The following is an 18,820-nucleotide window of genomic DNA, read 5'->3' as shown; positions in this document are numbered from 1 at the left end:
ATGGCTGGGCTTGCAATGAGAACATTCCGGCAAAAACAATAATGAAAAGGAATAAATAAAACAGGAGCTGGGCGAAATGTAGATGATCAGTAAAGCTGGTTGGTATACACACAGTGGCTCATTATATTATCCTCTTTACTTTTGTGTATGTTTGAAATTTGCATTATAAAAAGTTTTTGCAAAGCTATAATGGAGCTTCACATACAGACATTTTTGTGCCACTTTCAGATTATTTACTAGGAATAAATTTCTGGAAGTGGACGTGTAAGGTCAAAGGGTATGCATATTTTGAAAAATTTTTATACCTATTGCCTAGTTGCAATAACAAGTAAATACTTAAACTTTTTACTACATATATATATACTTTAATTTCTGGGGTACACGTGCAGATCTTGCAGGATTGTTACATAGGTATACACTTGCCATGGTGGTTTGCTGCCTCCATCCCCCTGTCCCCTACATCAGGTATTTCTCCCAATGTTATCCCTCTCCTATCTCCCCACCCCCACTATCCCTCCCCTAGCCCCCCACCCCCCAACAGACCCCAGTGTATGATGCCCCCCTCCCTATATCCATGTGTTATTGTTCAACACCCACCTATGAGTGAGAACATGCAGTGTTTGGTTTTCTGTTCTTGCATCAGTTTGCTGAGAATGATGCTTTCCAGATTCATCCATGTCCCTGGAAAGGACATGAACTCATCCCTTTTTATGACTGCATAGTATTCCATGGTGTATATATGCTACATTTTCTTTATCCAGTCTATCACTGATGGGCATTTGGGTTGGTTCCAGGTCTTTGCTATTGTAAACAGTGCCACAGTGAACATACATGTGCCTGTGTCTTTATAATAGAACGATTTATAATCCTTTGGATATATACACAGTAGTGGGATTGCTGGGTCAAATGGAATTTCTATTTCTAGGTCCTTGAGGAATCGCCACACTGTCCTCCACAATGGTTGAACTAATTTACATTCCCACCAACAGTGTAAAAGTGTTCCTATTTCTCCACATCCTCTCCAGCAACTGTTGTCTCCAGATTTTTTAATGATCACCATTCTAACTGGTGTGAGATAGTATCTAAATGTGATTTTGATTTGCATTTCTCTAATGACCAGTGATGATGAGCATTTTTTCATATGTTTGTTGGCAGCATAAATGTCTTCTTTTAAAAAGTGTCTGTTCATATCATTTGCCCCCTTTTTGATGGGGTTGTTTTTCCTTGTAAATTTGTTTTAGTTCTTTGTAGATTCTAAATTTTAGCCCTTTGTCAGATGGGTAGATTGCAAAAATTTTTTCCCATTCTGTTGGTTGCCAGTTCACTCTAATGATAGTTTATTTTGCTGTGCAGAAGCTCTTAAGTTTAATTAGATCCTATTTGTCTATTTTGGCTGTTGTTACCATTGCTTTTTGTGCTTTGTAGTCATAAAGCCCTTGCCTATGCCTATGTCCTGAATGGTATTGCCTAGGTTTTCTTCTAGGGTTTTCATGGTGTTAGGTCTTATGTTTAAATCTTTAATCCATCTGGAGTTAATTTTTGTATAAGGTGTAGGAAGTGGTCCAGTTTCAGCTTTCTGCACATGGCTAGCAGTTTTCCCAACACCATTTATTAAACAGGGAGTCCTTCCCCCATTGCTTGTTTTTATCAGGTTTGTCAAGATCCAATGGTTGTAGATGTGTAGCATTACTTCTGAGGCCTCTGTTCTGTTCCATTGGTCTATATCTGTGTTTTGGTACCAGTACCATGCTGTTTTGATTATTGTAGCCTTGTAGTATAGTTTGAAGTCAGGTACTGTGATGACTCCAGCTTTTTTCTTTTTGCTTAAGATTGTCTTGGTTATGCAGGCTCTTTTTTTTGGTTCCATATGAAGTCTAAGGTGTTTTTTTTTCCACTTCTGTGAAGAAGGTCAATAGTAGCCTAATGGGGATAGCATTGAATCTCTAAATTACTTTGGGCAGTATGGCCATTTTCATGATACTGATTCTTTCTAACCATGAGCATGGAATGTTTTTCCATCTGTTTGTGTCCTCTCTTATTTCCTTGAGCAGTGGTTTGTAGTTTTCCTTGAAGAGGTCCTTCACATCCTTTGTTAGTTGTAGTCCTAGGTATTTTATTCTCTTTGTAGCAATTGTGACTGGGAGTTCACTCACGATTTGGCTCTGTTTGTTTGTTATGTTATTGGTATATAGGAATACTTGTGATTTTTGCACATTGATTTTGTATCCTGAGACTTTGCTGAAGTTGCTTATCATCTTAAGGAGATTTTATGCTGAGATGATGGGGTCTTCTAAATACACAATCATGTCATCTGCAAATAGAGACAATTTGACTTCCTCTTTTCCTAATTGGATACCCTTTATTTCTTTTTCTTGTCTGTTGCATTCAGTTTACCAGGTAAATACCTAAACTTTTAACCAAAATTACATATAGGTTCTCCAGAAATATTTAATTCATGTTAAAGAAATTTCAAGCATCAGTGAGCAAATGGGAGTGATTTTTGTTCATTTATTTGACAAGGGAAGATTTTGGTGTCTCTTCTGATGACAGTCCCTATCCTTATAGAGTATTGATTATTAAAGTTATTCTTCACTACTGTCTGTGGATGCTGAACTGGTCATACATCTGAGGAGGTGCTTTCACCAAATAGCACTTCTGTTCAGATTCAGAGCAAGAAGTTGAGTTGGTTTCCCGGGTTCTACTTTTTTAATTAAGAGAATTCACAGTTTTGTATCTTTAAACTATACAATGAGTCAGAGAGATTTCATTCTACAACATGAGGACTTTGATGATACGTGATTCCTTTCCTAAGGGAACTTGAGAAGACAGCACAGGTGGTAGTTATGCCTGGGGAAAAACAAAAGGATCAAAAAGGAAGAGCTGATGAAAAGGACTGTGGCAGGGGCCTCCAAATGTCCTAGGCAAAGTATGATCATCAGAACTCTAAGGAATAGGAGCAAAGGGGGAAAGGACTGGTTCCTTCTTATCTCTCATGTATTAGTGATTTGCCATTTTTAGCCAACATAAGAGATATGCTAATTGCAGGAGAGGAAAACATGGAATTCTCAATGATTTCCTTCCCTACTCCTGGACTATTCATTTCTACCTACCCCTTACAGTCAGGGATGCCCTTCTAACCAAGATTGACTTGGGTTTTGGAAAAGCATTGACTGGATTTGTTCAGACTGTTTAAGTATGTCAAAGTGATGGGCCACATGCTCTGGCTAACAGCATGGGGCACAGATTAAGAAAAACACAGGCGTATTGGGAAATGGTTTTGCCACTAAACTGAAGTACAAAGATTCATGTGACTGACTGCTCACTGATAAATGTGATTTCGAAAGACAATTTGTACCTTACAGTGGTGTTACCTTATGTAGACCCAAGATGTTGTACGGAGAAACTTTGTAGCATAATGGAGTTGTAGATACCTCCAAGTATTCCCATCTGTTATTTGGGCCGGCCTTGCTTCATTGCACTAGACGTTAGTTCCTACCTACCTCAAAATTTCTACTATTGGGGATGAGATCTTCGTTATAAAGAGACCTGTGATCTGGTGGTGGAGTCTTCATAAGAGCTTTGATGCCCCTGCAGGTTAGAGTTTGGAGTAGTGAGAAAATCAGCTTGCAGTAGCACCAGTCTCAAACCTTCCAAAATATCTGGTAACATGCAAAGGTCTAAATGCTCTATAGTCACTGGGGTCTCCAAAAGCCTGGCTTTTCTTGGAATTCTAAGAGCATGAGTTATTTGCATCAGTAGCCTCAACAGCAAACTCAGGAACAATTTTATTTGGATTCAAGATACTGATCTAGATGAACTAAAACCAACTTCAGTAAAATCTAAAAGAAGAAAAGAAGGAAGGGAAGGAGGGAGGAAGAATTTTACAAAGACAGGGGGGTTCATCTTAGAGACCAAAAGCACACTTATACATGAGCCTCAGGAAGGGATGGGGACCCTGGAGACAGAAAGCCAGGGAACTCAGTCTTTGCCTGTCATCTGCCTCATTGTTTTTCAATAAATCATGGCTCTTAGCTCACATGTTATAATTATAGCCACCTTAAAAGATTGTCTTAATATCTTAGTGCCAGTCTTATGGGCCTAGCTTGAATCAGATGTTAATTTCTGACCCAGTCAATCATGGCCAGAGAGGAGGGTGCATAATGCAAATATAGCCTTCATGCCTCTTGTCCAGAGAGGGAAGAATGGTAGTAAATGAAGCAGAAGTACTAACAGTTACCTTCTATGTATCATCTGGATGTGCTTACCCACCATTCTACACCATCCTTTTACATTTACCAACTATTAATTAAGTACCTATGATGAGCATGGTTTTGAACTATGTCCCACGAACACACAAAGAAGAGTCAGACACATTCTACCAATTTGGGAAAATAGGACATTAACGCATTAGAAATTAAATGGCACCCCAAAGTGTTCAGCAGAAATGACCATAGTGAAAAAAAATGAAAGAGGAATACAAGTCAGTTTGCAAAGGATGTGGCTGAAGGCTCACAGCATATTTTAGGAGTCATCTGCACAAGGCTTCTTTACAATAGAGGACTCCCTTCTACAACATTGGTGACAGACACAGGGTCTGCCAGCCTCTGCTGGAATGCATTCAGAATGTTTTGTGAGGTGGAAAGCCTTTACCATTGTTGACCAAGTTAATTATTAGTTTTACTCCTTTATAGTTAAAAAAAAAAATGAGCTGCCTCATAATTTCTTATCATTGATCCTACCTCTGAGTGTTTTTTACATGTAATAGCCTAGTCAATGTTTAAAGGATGATGTTGGCTTTCTCTCACTCCTACCCATAAAAGTTGACTGCCCTCAACCGTAAATCTTCCCATATGAACTATACGATTCCCATTGAACCATATGATTCTTCAGTGGTTACTTAGATGACCTGTTATATCTCTCTTGGGCTCGTTTCCCTCATCTGAAAGTTTTATCTCTAACCTTCTTAAATTGGAGAAGAAGATCTAGACACTATATAGAGTCTGACCTGTGCAGACTATAGAGGGACTGGGATGAGATGTTTCTGTGTTGATACTTTAGACAGACAAATGGCTTTTGTAGATAGTGAGTCTGGGACTTCCAGAAAATTATAGTTTTTGCTTTGGTTTTTGTTTTAAATCAGACTTCTGTTCAAGTAATAGCCAATCTTATTCTTTTAAAAGGTGGTTCATAGACCACCTGTATCCAAATTAACTGAAATTATTTGTTAAAAATGAAGACTGAGGGCTCCTCTCCTAGACTATTGAATCAATTTCTGGGTGTGGAGATGAGATTCTGTGTTTGTACTAAACTTGCTAATGTTTCTTACATACACTGAAACTTCAGAACTATCAATAATGGTGGTTAAGAACACAGAATTTCTCAGCTTTTAGCTGTGTGACCATGGGAAATTAACTTGACTTCTCTGAGTTTCAATTTTCTCATCTACAAAATGAAGATAATAATTCCTCGGAGGATATTTGTTGAAACAATAATGTATGTATAGTGGACACTGTTATCTACCCAGCTGCCAATTCCCAGGTCACCCTCCCCTTCTTTGCCAGTGGGGCTCAGTTTTGTTTGGGTGGGGTGGTCACCATTCCATGTGTTCAAGGAAGGTGAACCAGAGGTGAACCATGATTGATCTAAGATAATATTGGCAGTCCCATTTACTTTGTCATTGATTGGTTACGGTATGGGTAATGTGATTTAATCCTGGACAATGAAATGTCAGAAGAAATTAGGGAGTTTTTGGGTACAGTTTTCCTAACCAATAAAAAGAGATATGTGGGAGGTGTGCTTTGGTAGATGTTGAAATATCTGTGTGGCAGCTGGAATCATTGCAGCCATTGTGTAGCCACAAAGGGAGATGTTACCCACACATGGAGAATAGAAGAGCTGGAGGATGGATTCTCCGTGGTGTCATGCTGCTCAGTTAGCCAACCCTGGGACCAATCACTCATCAGCCAGAGTGAGACAGGAAACCACAAAGCCCCTTATATTAGGTACTCTTACTTGCAGCTGAAAGCATTCTAACAGATACAGCATGTAAATCCCTTAGTAGAATGCCTAACTCAATATGTGCACAACAAATGACATCTATTATATTATTATTAACAATAGAAATATTGGACTTATTTTCCAGTAAATGTAGGTCAGGGATTGTAGTACCAATTTATCTGCCCAAAAATATCTGCTGAGGGTTCGTACTAATTTTTCTTAGTCTCCACCCTTTGTTCTAGCCTAATGAAATCATGGTGGGTCTATTATACAATGTGTATCAGTTCTCTTTCCCAGCCTTGAGTTTGCCACAGATTTGACAAATTTTGCAGCCTTTTAAGTTTTCACTTATATTTTACCTCACTTGAAAGACGGTTATGATTTTATAGGAAGAAAAGAAGGCTTTTATGTTTGAGGCAGAAACATACTATGATTGAGAATTATTCAGAGAAAAAGCCTAGTTTTATGATTTGTCATGGGTGGTCCCAAGTTAAGCATTGTAAAGGCATTTTGGAGGGCAGCTTGTGGAGAGTAAGGAGTTGGAAATTTATCTGGCAAATCCCTGGAGGGCTGGCGAGGCAGTTAGCTGAAGTTAGGTGCCTGCCCAAGGTCATTCAATGATGGCATGGCCAAAGAGGGATTAGAATTCACAGTCACAGTGCCTGGAATTCCTGTGCGTGACTGGACTTTGCTACGTGATGTTACTTGGGGGCAACACTAAATATTGTGGCAACAAAATCTCAGTGAACAAGGGGAGGGATAATGGCGGAGTCATTGACTCAAAGAGTGGTACAACTGGAAAAGATCTTGGGATTATCTGGTCCCACATTCTCGTTTTACAGAGAAGGAAATTGACATCCATAGAGGTCAAGTGATATATCCAAGGTCATATGGCCAATAAGTGGCAGAGCAGGGATGAGGACACTTGTCTTACGACGCTTGATTTAGTGCTTTTCCTTTGATGAATTTATTACAAAATTCTCCTAGAATTTTATGACCTGAGAGCTCCAAACATTTGGCAAAATTATAAAGTAGATTTCATTCTCTTACATCTCTTATTAGAGCAACTGCTTAATTTTTATTTATTCTGCTGTCTAGTTTTAATAGCACTTCCTGTTAGTCTGTTCTTATGCTGCTAACAAAGACATACCCAAGACTGGGTAATGTATAAAGGAAAGAGGTTTAATGGACTCACAGTTCCACGTGGCTGAGGAGGCCTCACAATCGTGGCGGAAAGCAAAGGAGAAGCAAAGTCACAGCTTACATGGTGGCGGGCAAGAGAGTGTGTGTAGGGGAGCTCCCCTTTATAAAACCATCAGATTCATAAGACTTATTCACAATCATGAGAATGCACGGGAAAAACCCACCCCCATGACACATGGGAATTATGGGAGCTACAATTCAAGACACTATTTGAATTCCCAGCAAATGTGCTAGGCCAGTACCTACTTTCCTGGTTGGTCTATCTAGACATATTTGTGACACATATCTATAATGGAAAAAAACTGATTTTGTGGTTCTGGAAACCAGTGTTAATACTTTTTATTTAAATAGCATATATGAAAACTGGGTAAATTTCCTCATGGCTGAGCTATCATTATGGGGCACCATGTGTTAGGAATTGATCTTGATACAACACACTGGATATTTCATTTTTATTCTTATTTAAAAAACACTGAGAAAGTCTGTGTTATTGTGGCAGTGTTACAAATAAGGAAATTGGGGCTCAAGGTGATGCAGCTGAAAGCTATATAACTGAAATTAGAAGCCAGGTTCATTTGAATCCAGAGCCCTTAATGGATTTCAAAAAACAGGAATGAGAATTCTGATATGTTTAGGAATGTAGAGAATGAATTTGGGGCCTACGGCACAGACCGCAGAGGACAGTACCGGGAGTAGAGCATCTGTGTCATTTGCAGACGTAGTGAGGCCACTAAATTCCAGAAAAGCAATCACCAGAAACCAAGAGCTTTATCTTTTTCACAATGTTGCCTGGAGCTGATCCTGTTTCTGAAAACCTACCAAAAATATGTCTGGTTTGGAAGGAAACATGGTACCATCCACCAGCCAATTGAAGATGCCAAGTAGGGTTTGAGGTTTTCAGATTGATGCTTCATTCACAAAGGGAACTGGAGTCTAGAATTTTTGTGTCATGAGGGGGAGGTAGTCTTACTCAGCTTTGACAGATGGTATAGAGTAGGGGTTAAGAGCATGGGCTATGAATTTAGCCTTGGTCTGTCAAGTCCCAAGATGCTAGTTACCAACTATGTGACCAGTGTCTTTCAACACTAAATTCCCATCTCTAAAATGGGCTAATAATAGGACTTATCTAATGGCCTTGTTGCAAGGATTTAGTGAGAGCATACATGTAAAACATGAAGCACAGAGAGAGGCACTCAGTAAATAAACATTTACAGCCATGCTTGTCATTGGTGTCGTTGTTTCAGTGGCTCTGTGTGAGGAATTGGAAGAACAGGGCTCTACCTTTACTCCCCTTTACAGATCTGCATTCCTACTTTCTTCAGGAGGTCACACAATTTTTCAGAACGTCAATGTTGCTATAGAAAGTCAACACAGGAATGTGCATGGCCATGCAACCCTATGTCACATGTGAAGTAGGAAGACATGCAGAGAGAATGCTTGGCTCCCATCCTGCATAAGGTGTGTTATGGTCACTGATGAGGCTTTCAGGAAAGTAGTTTGTTTCTGAGCAAGATTTGAAGCCAAGCTGCCATGTTCCTAAAAATGGCTACAAAAGTCCATTTTCTCAATTTGCATCTGCGGGATTTTAATTTATGGAGGTATCGACTGAGTGACAACAAAGAGAGGCTGATGCTATTGAAAGTAAAATTTATTACTTGCTCTTCCTGAGAGGAGGAGGGAAGACACATCATGCAGGTTCTGTCAGGAGGGAGAAAGGAGCCAGGAGATCACTTAGGCTAGAGCCTTGTTTCTACAGGAAAGGTGAGGGAAGGCAGAGTAAACATCCTAGCATAGGGTAGTATGAATAATTCTAGCAGGCTCTGGGTGATCTGGGTGGTCTGTGGTTGCCTAATACCTGGCCTTGAGATAATTTAGCACAGGGGAAATATTAGCTAGTATGTGAGAGATAGATAAGGAGGTGATTAGTGAATATGGGCTTGAGTTTGGTTGGTTTGTGTATAAAAGTCATGCTTATAGGCAAGTTATTATCTTTAGGAATTAGCTAGTCCTGGGAGAGCTGGTCTCTGCAAATTTCCCAAAATGTTGAAATACCAAAAGATACATAAAATAAAAAACATGATTGACATACTTATTCATCAGGCCCCACCTTCCTTTCCTAGTCCCCTAACCCTCATGGCTCCCTGAAAACAGATAAAGTCATAGGTATCAAGGTCAAGTGTACATGTCCAGCAGTTTTGGGTAGTAGAAAAGCAAGAGCAGCCTGGTACTGAAGATTCGCGCCTGTAATCCCAGAACTTTGGGAGGCTGGGGCTGGAGGATCACTTGAGTCTGCCTGGTCAACATAGCAAGACCTCGTCTCAAAAGAAGAAAAGAAGGAAGGAAGGAAGGGAGGGAGGGAGGAAGGGAGGGTTGGAGGGAAGGAGAGAGGGAGGGAGGGAAGAAGGGAGGAAGGAAAGAGAACTTGTAGGCTATGGTGGAAGATACCAAAAGTAGCTTTGTATTTTTTCTCAGATTCTGGGGTGTCCCACACTTAATCTGTTTACAGCCTGCACAGGGAAAAGAAGAAGAAAAGCAATGACAAAGAAAAAAGTTGTGAGGAAACCTCCTGCCACACATTCTATCTTTTCACAGCACCACTAAGTAACCTGTAAATTCACATCAGGCCTGCAGCTGCCTGTTGTCAGTTTAGAATCCTGTTTGCCATTCTAGAAAGAAGTCTATGTTATAACTGCAGATTTCACCTCATAAAAACAAATACCACCTAACTCCTGCCCACACAAGAGCATTCATGTTGTGAATTATTCATGGTATCTAATTTTCTTTGATGTGAGATATTTTTGTAACAGGTATAAAATATTTAACAGACTGAATCAACTCTTGTGCAGTGTTTTACAGCTCCTTTGACTTAATAACCTGTATACACATTCCTGAGCCTTGAGCATATCATACAGTGATGGTTCATGCCCACTTTCCACGGCCACTTGCAGCCAAATAAACTGCAAACTCAGGCGTGTGAGAGTTACTTCAGTTTTACTGCCAGAGTTGCAAGGCACTATTCACACTGCAACTCACCTTCTATGTGTTCATGCAAGTCTTGCTGATAAAGGTCATCTGCATTAGATACAGTGGTACACATCTTGAGATCACAGAGTTGGAAGAACTGCATTTATTCTCAACACTGGACAAAGGTGTTTTCTGCCCTTCCCTCCTCTCCCCTTCCCTTCCCTTCCTCCTTCCTTTCTTCCTCTTTCCCCCTTCCCTCCTCTCCCACACCTTCCCTCCCTCCCTCTCCCTCCCTCCCTCCCTTCCTTCCTTCCTTTTTTCCTTCCTTCCTTCTTTTTGACAGAGTTTTACCATGTTCCCCAGGCTGGTCTCCAACTATGGAGCTAAAGTGATCCACCCGCCTCAGCCTCACAAAATGCTAGGATTATCGATGTGAGTCACCACACCTGGCACTATTTTCAGTCTTTCTAATGATACATTGGAAGTCATATACATTGCTTTGATCTCTAAAATTTCATCTATCTAAATATTTATTGAGTACTTACTCATTTATAAGCTCCTCAAGGGCCCGTCCATATTTTTATATCCCTTTCATAAGCAGTGAACTGTATCAGGCACATGCAGCTAAAATGAATACTTGATCAAGTAATTGTTGTACAGCAGCATTTCCCAAAGTATATGCCATGGTCCACTGAAGGTTGATAGGATCCATGTGATGGACACTGAATGAATAAATTGAAAATACAGTCCCTTCTATTCCAGAGTTCCTTGATTTTCACATACGATGGCCCACTTACTAGTAGATAAGTGAGTTTACTAACGGTTCTAAAATTAGGTATAAAGATTTGACTGAGTTTGTTGAGTATTCCACTGAAATAGTTTGTTCGCATGCAATACTTATCAACATTACAAAACTCTCACTGTGTGTGCATATACACAGACTTCTCATTCCATTTGGGAAGTGTCTTTGTTATCAAAGTGTCACCGGTTTTTGCCTTGAGTTGGTCATGCTTTTCAATTTGTATTATCTTTGATCTAACTAATATTTCCAAAAGTTTGCTTTTGAGGTTATTGAGGTCTTTATTTTAATTGGAAAGTGGAATTGGATGGAACATATGGATTACATGATTTTTGCCCTGTGTAAATTGTCCCTAATCAAAATTTTAAAGAGCTACAGCTTTTGGCAGGGTAATGTTGAGGGCCCATGAGGGCACATAGAAAGGGACATGTAACCCCAATTTATGGGGGTCATGGGGAAGCTTTTAAGAGAAAAGTTATATCTAAGTTGAGATGCAAAGAATGAAAAGCAAGCTGACTTACAATGTGACCTGTAGAGTACAAGTCTAGAAAAAAAAAATCAAATGTTTTTGTATTTTTTTCTTCGGGAGTTGGTATGTTTTATTAGGGAAAGTTTTTTAACAAAAGGTGGCTTTTATTTACATAATTTAATGTCTATGGGGACTGTTCAACCCAGGTGGACTCAGTAAGGATAACCATTAAGCCTGCTAATGTATTTTCTTATTTTCAGTCTACATACAATTTTTTTTGTTTGCTGCTCATTCATAAAAACCCCAATATTGTAAATGACAAATAAATCCTCCCATCCCTTAATTAAATATACAAACAGCTTGAAAAACACAATTTAAATTGGCTTAATCTTGAAGTGTAATACAATGAGACTGAAAACTAAACATTTGAAGTCTTGTACCAAATAGTAAAATACTCAAAGACCTTCAGGATCCTTCGATTGATTTACATCAATAAGATAACTTATTTTTGATGTGGCAAAGGATATGTGCTCATCTCTAATTACAATTTCGAGCTCTTGTTGGCCAACCCTATCGGGGGTTGGCCACAAAGCATCACCTTCTTTTGTAATTTCACTGTCATCAATAATTCTCTTCAGTTGTTCCATTACACTCTTGTGCACATAAGCCTCTTTTCTGATCATGACATCGTTTTTGTAATTGCTGTTCTTGGCACATCTAAGCTTTCTGTCCAACCAAAACTTGAACTCCAGAAACTCATGCCCAAACCTGCCCTTGTGTTCCATGTAGTAGTGCAGGTAGAAATCACTGGCCATAGCCATTTTTATTCCCGGTAAGCCCCAGGTTAAGATTATTTTAAAAATATATTTAAAAGTTTTAAATTTGATTTGCTGTGTTGTCTTGTAAGCTATAGTTCTATTTTTTCCCTTATAAGAGCTTTGGGATCTTTAAATGGGTGATCTTTATCACTGACATAATTGTAAAATGCTTTAGAGTTCCACACCCCATTTCCAGCTAAAGCAAAATGGCACCATTGATTGTACTTGCCAGAAAATTAATTTTAAGATTTGCCATGACACGTTTATCCTTGTGGGAATGTGCCCTTGTATGGGAACAGTGCTATCTTGCCTGTAACAATGAAGAAAAGATTGAGATATATTCACTGTATACTATACATTGAGCACTTACTATGTACAGGGCAGTGTTCTGTGTGCTGGAGACAAAGCAGTACCAAGGTACAAAGCAATGTATTTGCCCTTGTAGTACTTAGAGTCTATTGGGGACAACAGATAAAAATAAGTTAACATATAAAATGCCAGGTAGGAATGACTGTTATAAGAAAAGGTAGAGAGAGAGTGATGGGGTTGGAGGAGGCTATTTTAGATACAGTGGTTGGAAAAGCCCCTATAAGGAGGTGACAACTGAACAGGGACTTGAATGAGGTAGAGGAGTGAGCCATGTAGCTCTCTGGGGAAAGAGTATTCCAAGTGAAGGGAACAGGAAGTACAAAGGTCCTGGGGTGAGAATATGTTTCATTTTATTTAAAAATTTTCTTTCACAAGGAGGGAAATACATCTTTTTTTTGAGACACAATCTTGCTCTCCCACCCAAGCTGGCGTGCAGTGGTGCAATCTCGGCTCAATGCAACCTCCGCCTCCTAGGTTCAAGCAACTCTCCTGCCTCCTGAGTAGCTGGGATTACAGGCGCCTGCCACCATGCCCAGCTGATTTTTGTATTTTTAGTAGAGACGGGGTTTCACCATATTGGCCAGGCTGGTCTTGAACTCCTGAACTCAGGTGATCCACCCATCTTGGCCTCCCAAAGTACTGGGATTACAGGTATGAGCCACTGCCCCCATCCAAATACATCATATTTTAAATTGACTGCCTGCAGAATAAGTAGAAAGTAACGTACTGGTATGGAGGGTAATATGTAAACTTGGCATTTAAGGAGGAAAGAAAAAGATAAATGAGTAATTTTTCAACTTTCAGCTGTCAAGGAGCTTCAAAATTGTACTTTATAGAAATAACACTTCTGGCCAGGCACGCTGGCTCATGCTTGTAATCCCAGAACTTTGGGAGGCCGAGGTGGGCGGATCACAAGGTCAGGAGTTCAAGACCAGCCTGGTCAACACAGCAAAACCCCATCTCTACTAAATATACAAAAAGTAGCTGGGCATGGTGGCACACCTGTAATCCCAGCTACTGGGGAGGCTGAGGCAGGAGAGTTACTTGAACCCAGGAGCTGGAGGTTACTGTGAGCTGACATTACACCACTGCACTCCAGTCTGGTCGACAGAGCCAGGCTCCTTCTCAAAAAAATAAAAGAAAAAAAAGAAATAACAGTTCTGTCAAAGGATAGATCATTGGCTCATATGCTCCAGAGCATTTTAATTTCTCTTTCTCATATCTATATATGTCAGAATGGTCTTCTGTCTTCACCTTCCTCTGCTTGTTTGGACAGGTGTCAGAAAATAGGATAGGCATTTTTCTTATAATTACAGCTTTTCTCTGTATGTTATATGCACACACACTTAATCCTGTTCAAGTCTTTGGTCTAGCTAGTATTTATATTTTTAAAAAAACAGGCAGAATTGAGTGATTAATGAAGCTGATTCTACTTACTTTGAAATATCACATGAGGCAGTGATCTATGCCTAAACGTTGGTTTCCAAAACAAAATATTTCTATGGATTTTTCTTTCTATTACTCTTAGCCCACTGGTCCCTGGCATCTGTGAGCAGGGCGATTGTCATGAGGCTCTGAATGATGTACCATCAGGATAAGTAGCTCCTCCATGTAAGAGTTGAAGCAAGTTAATGATGGGAAGAAATAAATCCATAGTATATAGCAGGTATCAGTACTGACCATTGTTGCTCATCAGAGAATGTGTCTGCCTAACAAAGAAAGCACTTCAGCTGACCCCCTGATGTTTTCTCATCCATAGGGCCAACAATGTAGTCAGTTTTAAGACAAAAGATTACACAGGGGCTTTCTTAGAGCTATAAGGAAAAGAGAACCTATCTTCTGCTTGGAGATGCTGAGAGGGTAAGAAGTAATTTAAGAGCCAACAGGACTCATCTCATTATCAAAAAGAGAAATGCTAACTAAAAATGGTGCCAACCCAAGAAAAGCAAAGTTGGGACATTGTTTGAAAACTTGGAGCCACCCATACCTGAAGCCAGGATACCACTATCTGTTTCAGTTTTATGAGATGATTAATTCTCAGCAGAATGTAAATGTTTTCTGCATTTTTGTCTTCAATTAAGAAAACGAGCTGGGTAACTGTGTGATATGGTTTGGATTTGCGCCCCTACCCAAATCTCATGTTGAAATGTAATTCCCAGTGCTGGAGGTAGGGCCTGCTGGAAGGTGATTGCATCATGGGGGTGGTTTCTCATGGTTTAACACCACCCAGCTTTGTGCTATCATCCCAATAGTGCATTTTCATGAGATTTGGTTATTTAAACATGTCTGACACACCCCCATATCCCTCTCTTCTCTCTCTCCTCTCTTTCTCTCTCTCGTATCTCTCTCCCTCTCTCTCTCTCTCTCTCTCTCTCTCTCTCTCTCTCTCTCTCTCTCTCTCACACACACACACACACACTTACTTCTTCCATGTAAGATGTCTGCTCCTGCTTTGTCTTCTACCATGAATAAAAGCTCCCTCAGGTCTCCCCAGAAGCAGATGCATCCATGCTCCCTGTACAGCCTGAGGAGACATGAGCCAATTAAAACTCTTTTCTTTATAAATTACCCAGTCTCAGGAATTTCTTTATAGAAATGTGAGAACAGACTAATACACTGTGACCTGCAAGTCAAAGGTAATTTTCATCTGACACCCTGCTGGTACTTCCCAGCAGGATACTAGAGCATCCAATAGACAGGAGAGGATGTGATTAGACTTGTATTCCTTAATAGCCATGAGGAAAAATTTCAATGCTGGACATATGATGGAATCATCCAACATATGTGAATCAGTTAGGGCAGTTCTGTGAGTTATGAAACCTAAGCCTTTATTCTTTTTGCTCTGCTATAAATTGAATAGAATAAAAATCTACCACAACCATATGCAATCTGAGCCTTGCCCTTCAAAAATTTTAGCCAATCAAACAAAGCCTACATTAAAAGATATCTTCTGCCGGGCATGGTGGCTCACACCTGTAATCCCAGCACTTTGGGAGGCCAAGGCGGGCAGATCACTTGAGATCAGGAGTTCGAGACCAGTCTGGCCAGCATGGTGAAACCCCGTCTCTACTAAAAATACAAAAATTAGCTGGGTGTGGAAGTGCCCAGTAGCCAGGGCCCAGTAGCTAGGATTACAGCTACGTGGTGGCCCAGTACCTATAATCCCAGCTACTTGTGAGGCTGAGGCAATGGAACCCAGGAGGCAGAGGTTGCAGTGAGCTGAGGTCATACCACTGCACTCCAGCCTGGGTGACAGAGCAAGACTCTGTCTCAAAAATAAAATAAAATATATCTTCTAGAAAAAAAATGCATAGATTGGACTCCACTAAAATTAAAAACTTGTGTGCATCAAAAGGCATTATCAACAGAGTAGGAAGGCCATCCGCAGAATAGGAAAAATATTTGCAAATTATATATATTACAAGAGATTAATACCGTAAATATATAAAGAACTCTTACACCTCAACAACAACAAAACAAATAACCTAATTTAAAAATGGGCAAAAGACCTAAACAAACATTTCTCCAAAGAAGATATGCAAATGGCCAATAAGCACATTTAAACATGCTCAACATCACTAATGACTGGGAAATGCAAATCAAAGTGATTAGGAAATACCACCTTACACGCATTATGATGACTATTATTATTATTATTATTTTTAAGGTCAGATATGGTAGCTCACACCTAGAATCTCAGCACTCTGGGAGGCAGAGGCAGGGGACTCACTCGAGCCCAGAGGTTCAAAACCAGTCTGGCGACATAGTAAGACCCTGTCTCTAGAAAAAAAAATTTTAATTAGCTAAGTGTGGTGGTGCACACTTATAGTCCCAGCTACTTGGGAGGCTGAGTTGGGAAAATTGCTTTAGCCAAGAAGGCTGAGGCTGCAGTAAGCAACAATTGTGCCATTGCACTTCAGCCTGGGCAACAGAGTAAGACCCTGTCTTCAAAAAATAAAATAAAATAAAATAGAAACAGTAAATATGTGTTAGTGATAGAGACAGGAGGCAGCCAAAGTTCCCCTGTTGAAATACCACCCTTAAACCTAAAGCAGCCTGAAGGCTGAAAAACCGGACCACTGGTCCTGGATGAGGCCTACCATTTCCCAACTGATTCTTTCTGAATAATGCCCACCTGCACACTGAGGGGACGGTGTGGAGCCTCAGGAAGTTCATGGCATTTGCAGCGAGGAGGAGCCTGTCCTGTCCTGGTCCTGTGTGGTGACCTGGGATTCAATCTGTGAGGCGGTAAATCTGCTAGCAGGACTCTCTCTTTCTCTTTGCTAAGAGTTATTTGGCCTTTTTCCTTTTTGTCCAATTATTTCCGTTTTCCTCACCCTTCTACGTGCCTGCAAGCCTAATCTTTCCTGGTCATGTGACAAGAGCCTGGTTTTAGCTGAACTAAGGAGAAAGTTCCGCGTCATTAGTGAGGATGTTGAGAAATTGTAACCTTTGTACATTGCTGTGGGAATGCTGCAGCTGCTATGGAAAATAGTATGGTGTGTTCTCAAAAACTAAAACATAGAATTACCATATGATCCAGCAATCCCACATCTGGGTATATATCCAAAGGAGTTGAAAATGAGGGCTAGAACAGATATTTGCACAGCCGTGTTCAGAATACTATACATCTTAGCCAAGGGGTGGAACCATGCCAAGTATCCATTGACAGATGAATGGATAAATGAAATGTGGGATGTACACATACACAGTAATATGGAATATTACTCAGTCTTAAAAAAGGAAGGAAATTCTGATACATGCTATGACATGCATGAACCTTGATGACATCGTGTTAAGTGAAATAAGCCAGTCACAAAAGAACAAATACCATACAATTCCACTCATGTGAGGTACTTACAATAGGCAAAATCACAGAAGCAGAAAGTAGAATGGTGGTTGTCAGGGGCTGGGGAAAAGGAAAATGGGACATTTTAATAGAAATGGAGTTTCTTTTCAGAATGTTAACAAAATTCTGAAGATAGATAGTGATGATGGTTGTACGATAGTGTGAATGTGCATAATGCCGCTGAATGGTTAAAAAGGTAAATTTTAGGCAATATATGTTTTATCACAATAAAAATAAAATATATCTTCCAGAAGAATTGTGCTTCATTTAACAAAGAGAAGATGCTCCCAGTCTTAATCAGTTTATGTTAGACAGGAAAATGGGAAGGGAAGGTAATTGGCTGTGATGTTTCCGATTCATCAGCAAAACTAGGGTTTTTACATTCAACTAAATGTGATAATTAGGTCATCTGAAAGAATGGACCCTGATTGCATGACCTTTCATCTTTCAACAATAATAACAGAAGGAAGAAAAACAGACTCTGGTTGTATCTAATGCCCCTTACCTTTATTGCATCTTCAGTAGTTGTAGCAAGAAAGAAAAGCTTGTCTTTATTTTTAACATAGCAATAGCTCTGCCAGTCTTTTTTGGTTTAACTGTCTAGATTCTTCACTTCCCTCTAATGTTCTTCATGTAGTCAATATGAATTTACTCAAGTTTGGGTAGACGTGAGGGTCAGTGGTTTTGTGCAGGTTATTCTGTTTGTTCTCGATAGATTCATTGTGAGCCCTTCTCTGTTTTATCCTCTGCTTCAGGAGATCATTATGGGCTGCATTGCCTGGGCTCCATCATTCTCTGGCTTCCAGCACAGCTTGGCCATCCAGAGGTAGCAACAGGAAATGAGGCAAGGAGGAGGAGAGTGGTCTGAGCATTCTCTGGATGCTCCCTGCCTCACCATGGTTTTGGCGTGGCTGGAATCCTCTGTCTGCCACTACTGCATCTGTAGGGCCGCTCCCCTCCCTTGACTATAGATCTCACTGCACCTTGGAAACACATTTCTCTTTCTTGTCCATTTAAGCTTAGGGGAGGTAACAGACCCAATTGTTGCTAGTCCCTAGGTATTGCTTGATGCCTATTGGTTTCCTTGACCATGCCCAGATCCTTGACACAGTACTTTCATTTCATGCTCCTCAATTAACCCTTTGAGCATGTCATTCAGTTCTTTCCAAGACATTGACTAACACAGACACTCGTATGCCACCAACGCTGATTCTTCTGATGGCGCTACTTCCCTAATAAATGCTGATACACCCAGAGAGAAGAGAAGAGTTTAAAAGGCAAGGTTGTCATTGATGGCTTGATGTCCACATCTCCTAAATTCACTGACTATATGTAAAGCATTTATCACAGTG

General features: G+C 40.1%; 2 long non-coding RNA genes and 1 pseudogene across 2 annotated transcripts in view; 1 reads left to right on the top strand and 2 right to left on the bottom strand.

Annotated features, from left to right (window-relative positions):
• Nucleotides 1-18,820, top strand: part of LOC103795360 (uncharacterized) — a 273,323-nt gene that overhangs the window by 245,626 nt on the left and 8,877 nt on the right. The window lies entirely within an intron of this gene.
• Nucleotides 343-16,904, bottom strand: LOC118144293 (uncharacterized). Its single transcript, XR_008473911.2, has 3 exons — nt 16,755-16,904; nt 15,043-15,143; nt 343-2,847 (listed from the first exon to the last, which is right to left on the bottom strand). It is a non-coding gene; the product is annotated as an uncharacterized LOC118144293 (long non-coding RNA).
• LOC144577645 (protein mago nashi homolog 2 pseudogene) lies at nt 6,964-12,652 on the bottom strand (annotated as a pseudogene).

This window comes from Callithrix jacchus, chromosome 9, assembly GCF_049354715.1.
Source record: "Callithrix jacchus isolate 240 chromosome 9, calJac240_pri, whole genome shotgun sequence".
In the NCBI taxonomy this organism is placed as follows: Eukaryota; Metazoa; Chordata; class Mammalia; order Primates; family Cebidae; genus Callithrix; species Callithrix jacchus.
This window is presented reverse-complemented; position numbering and strand designations above follow the sequence as displayed.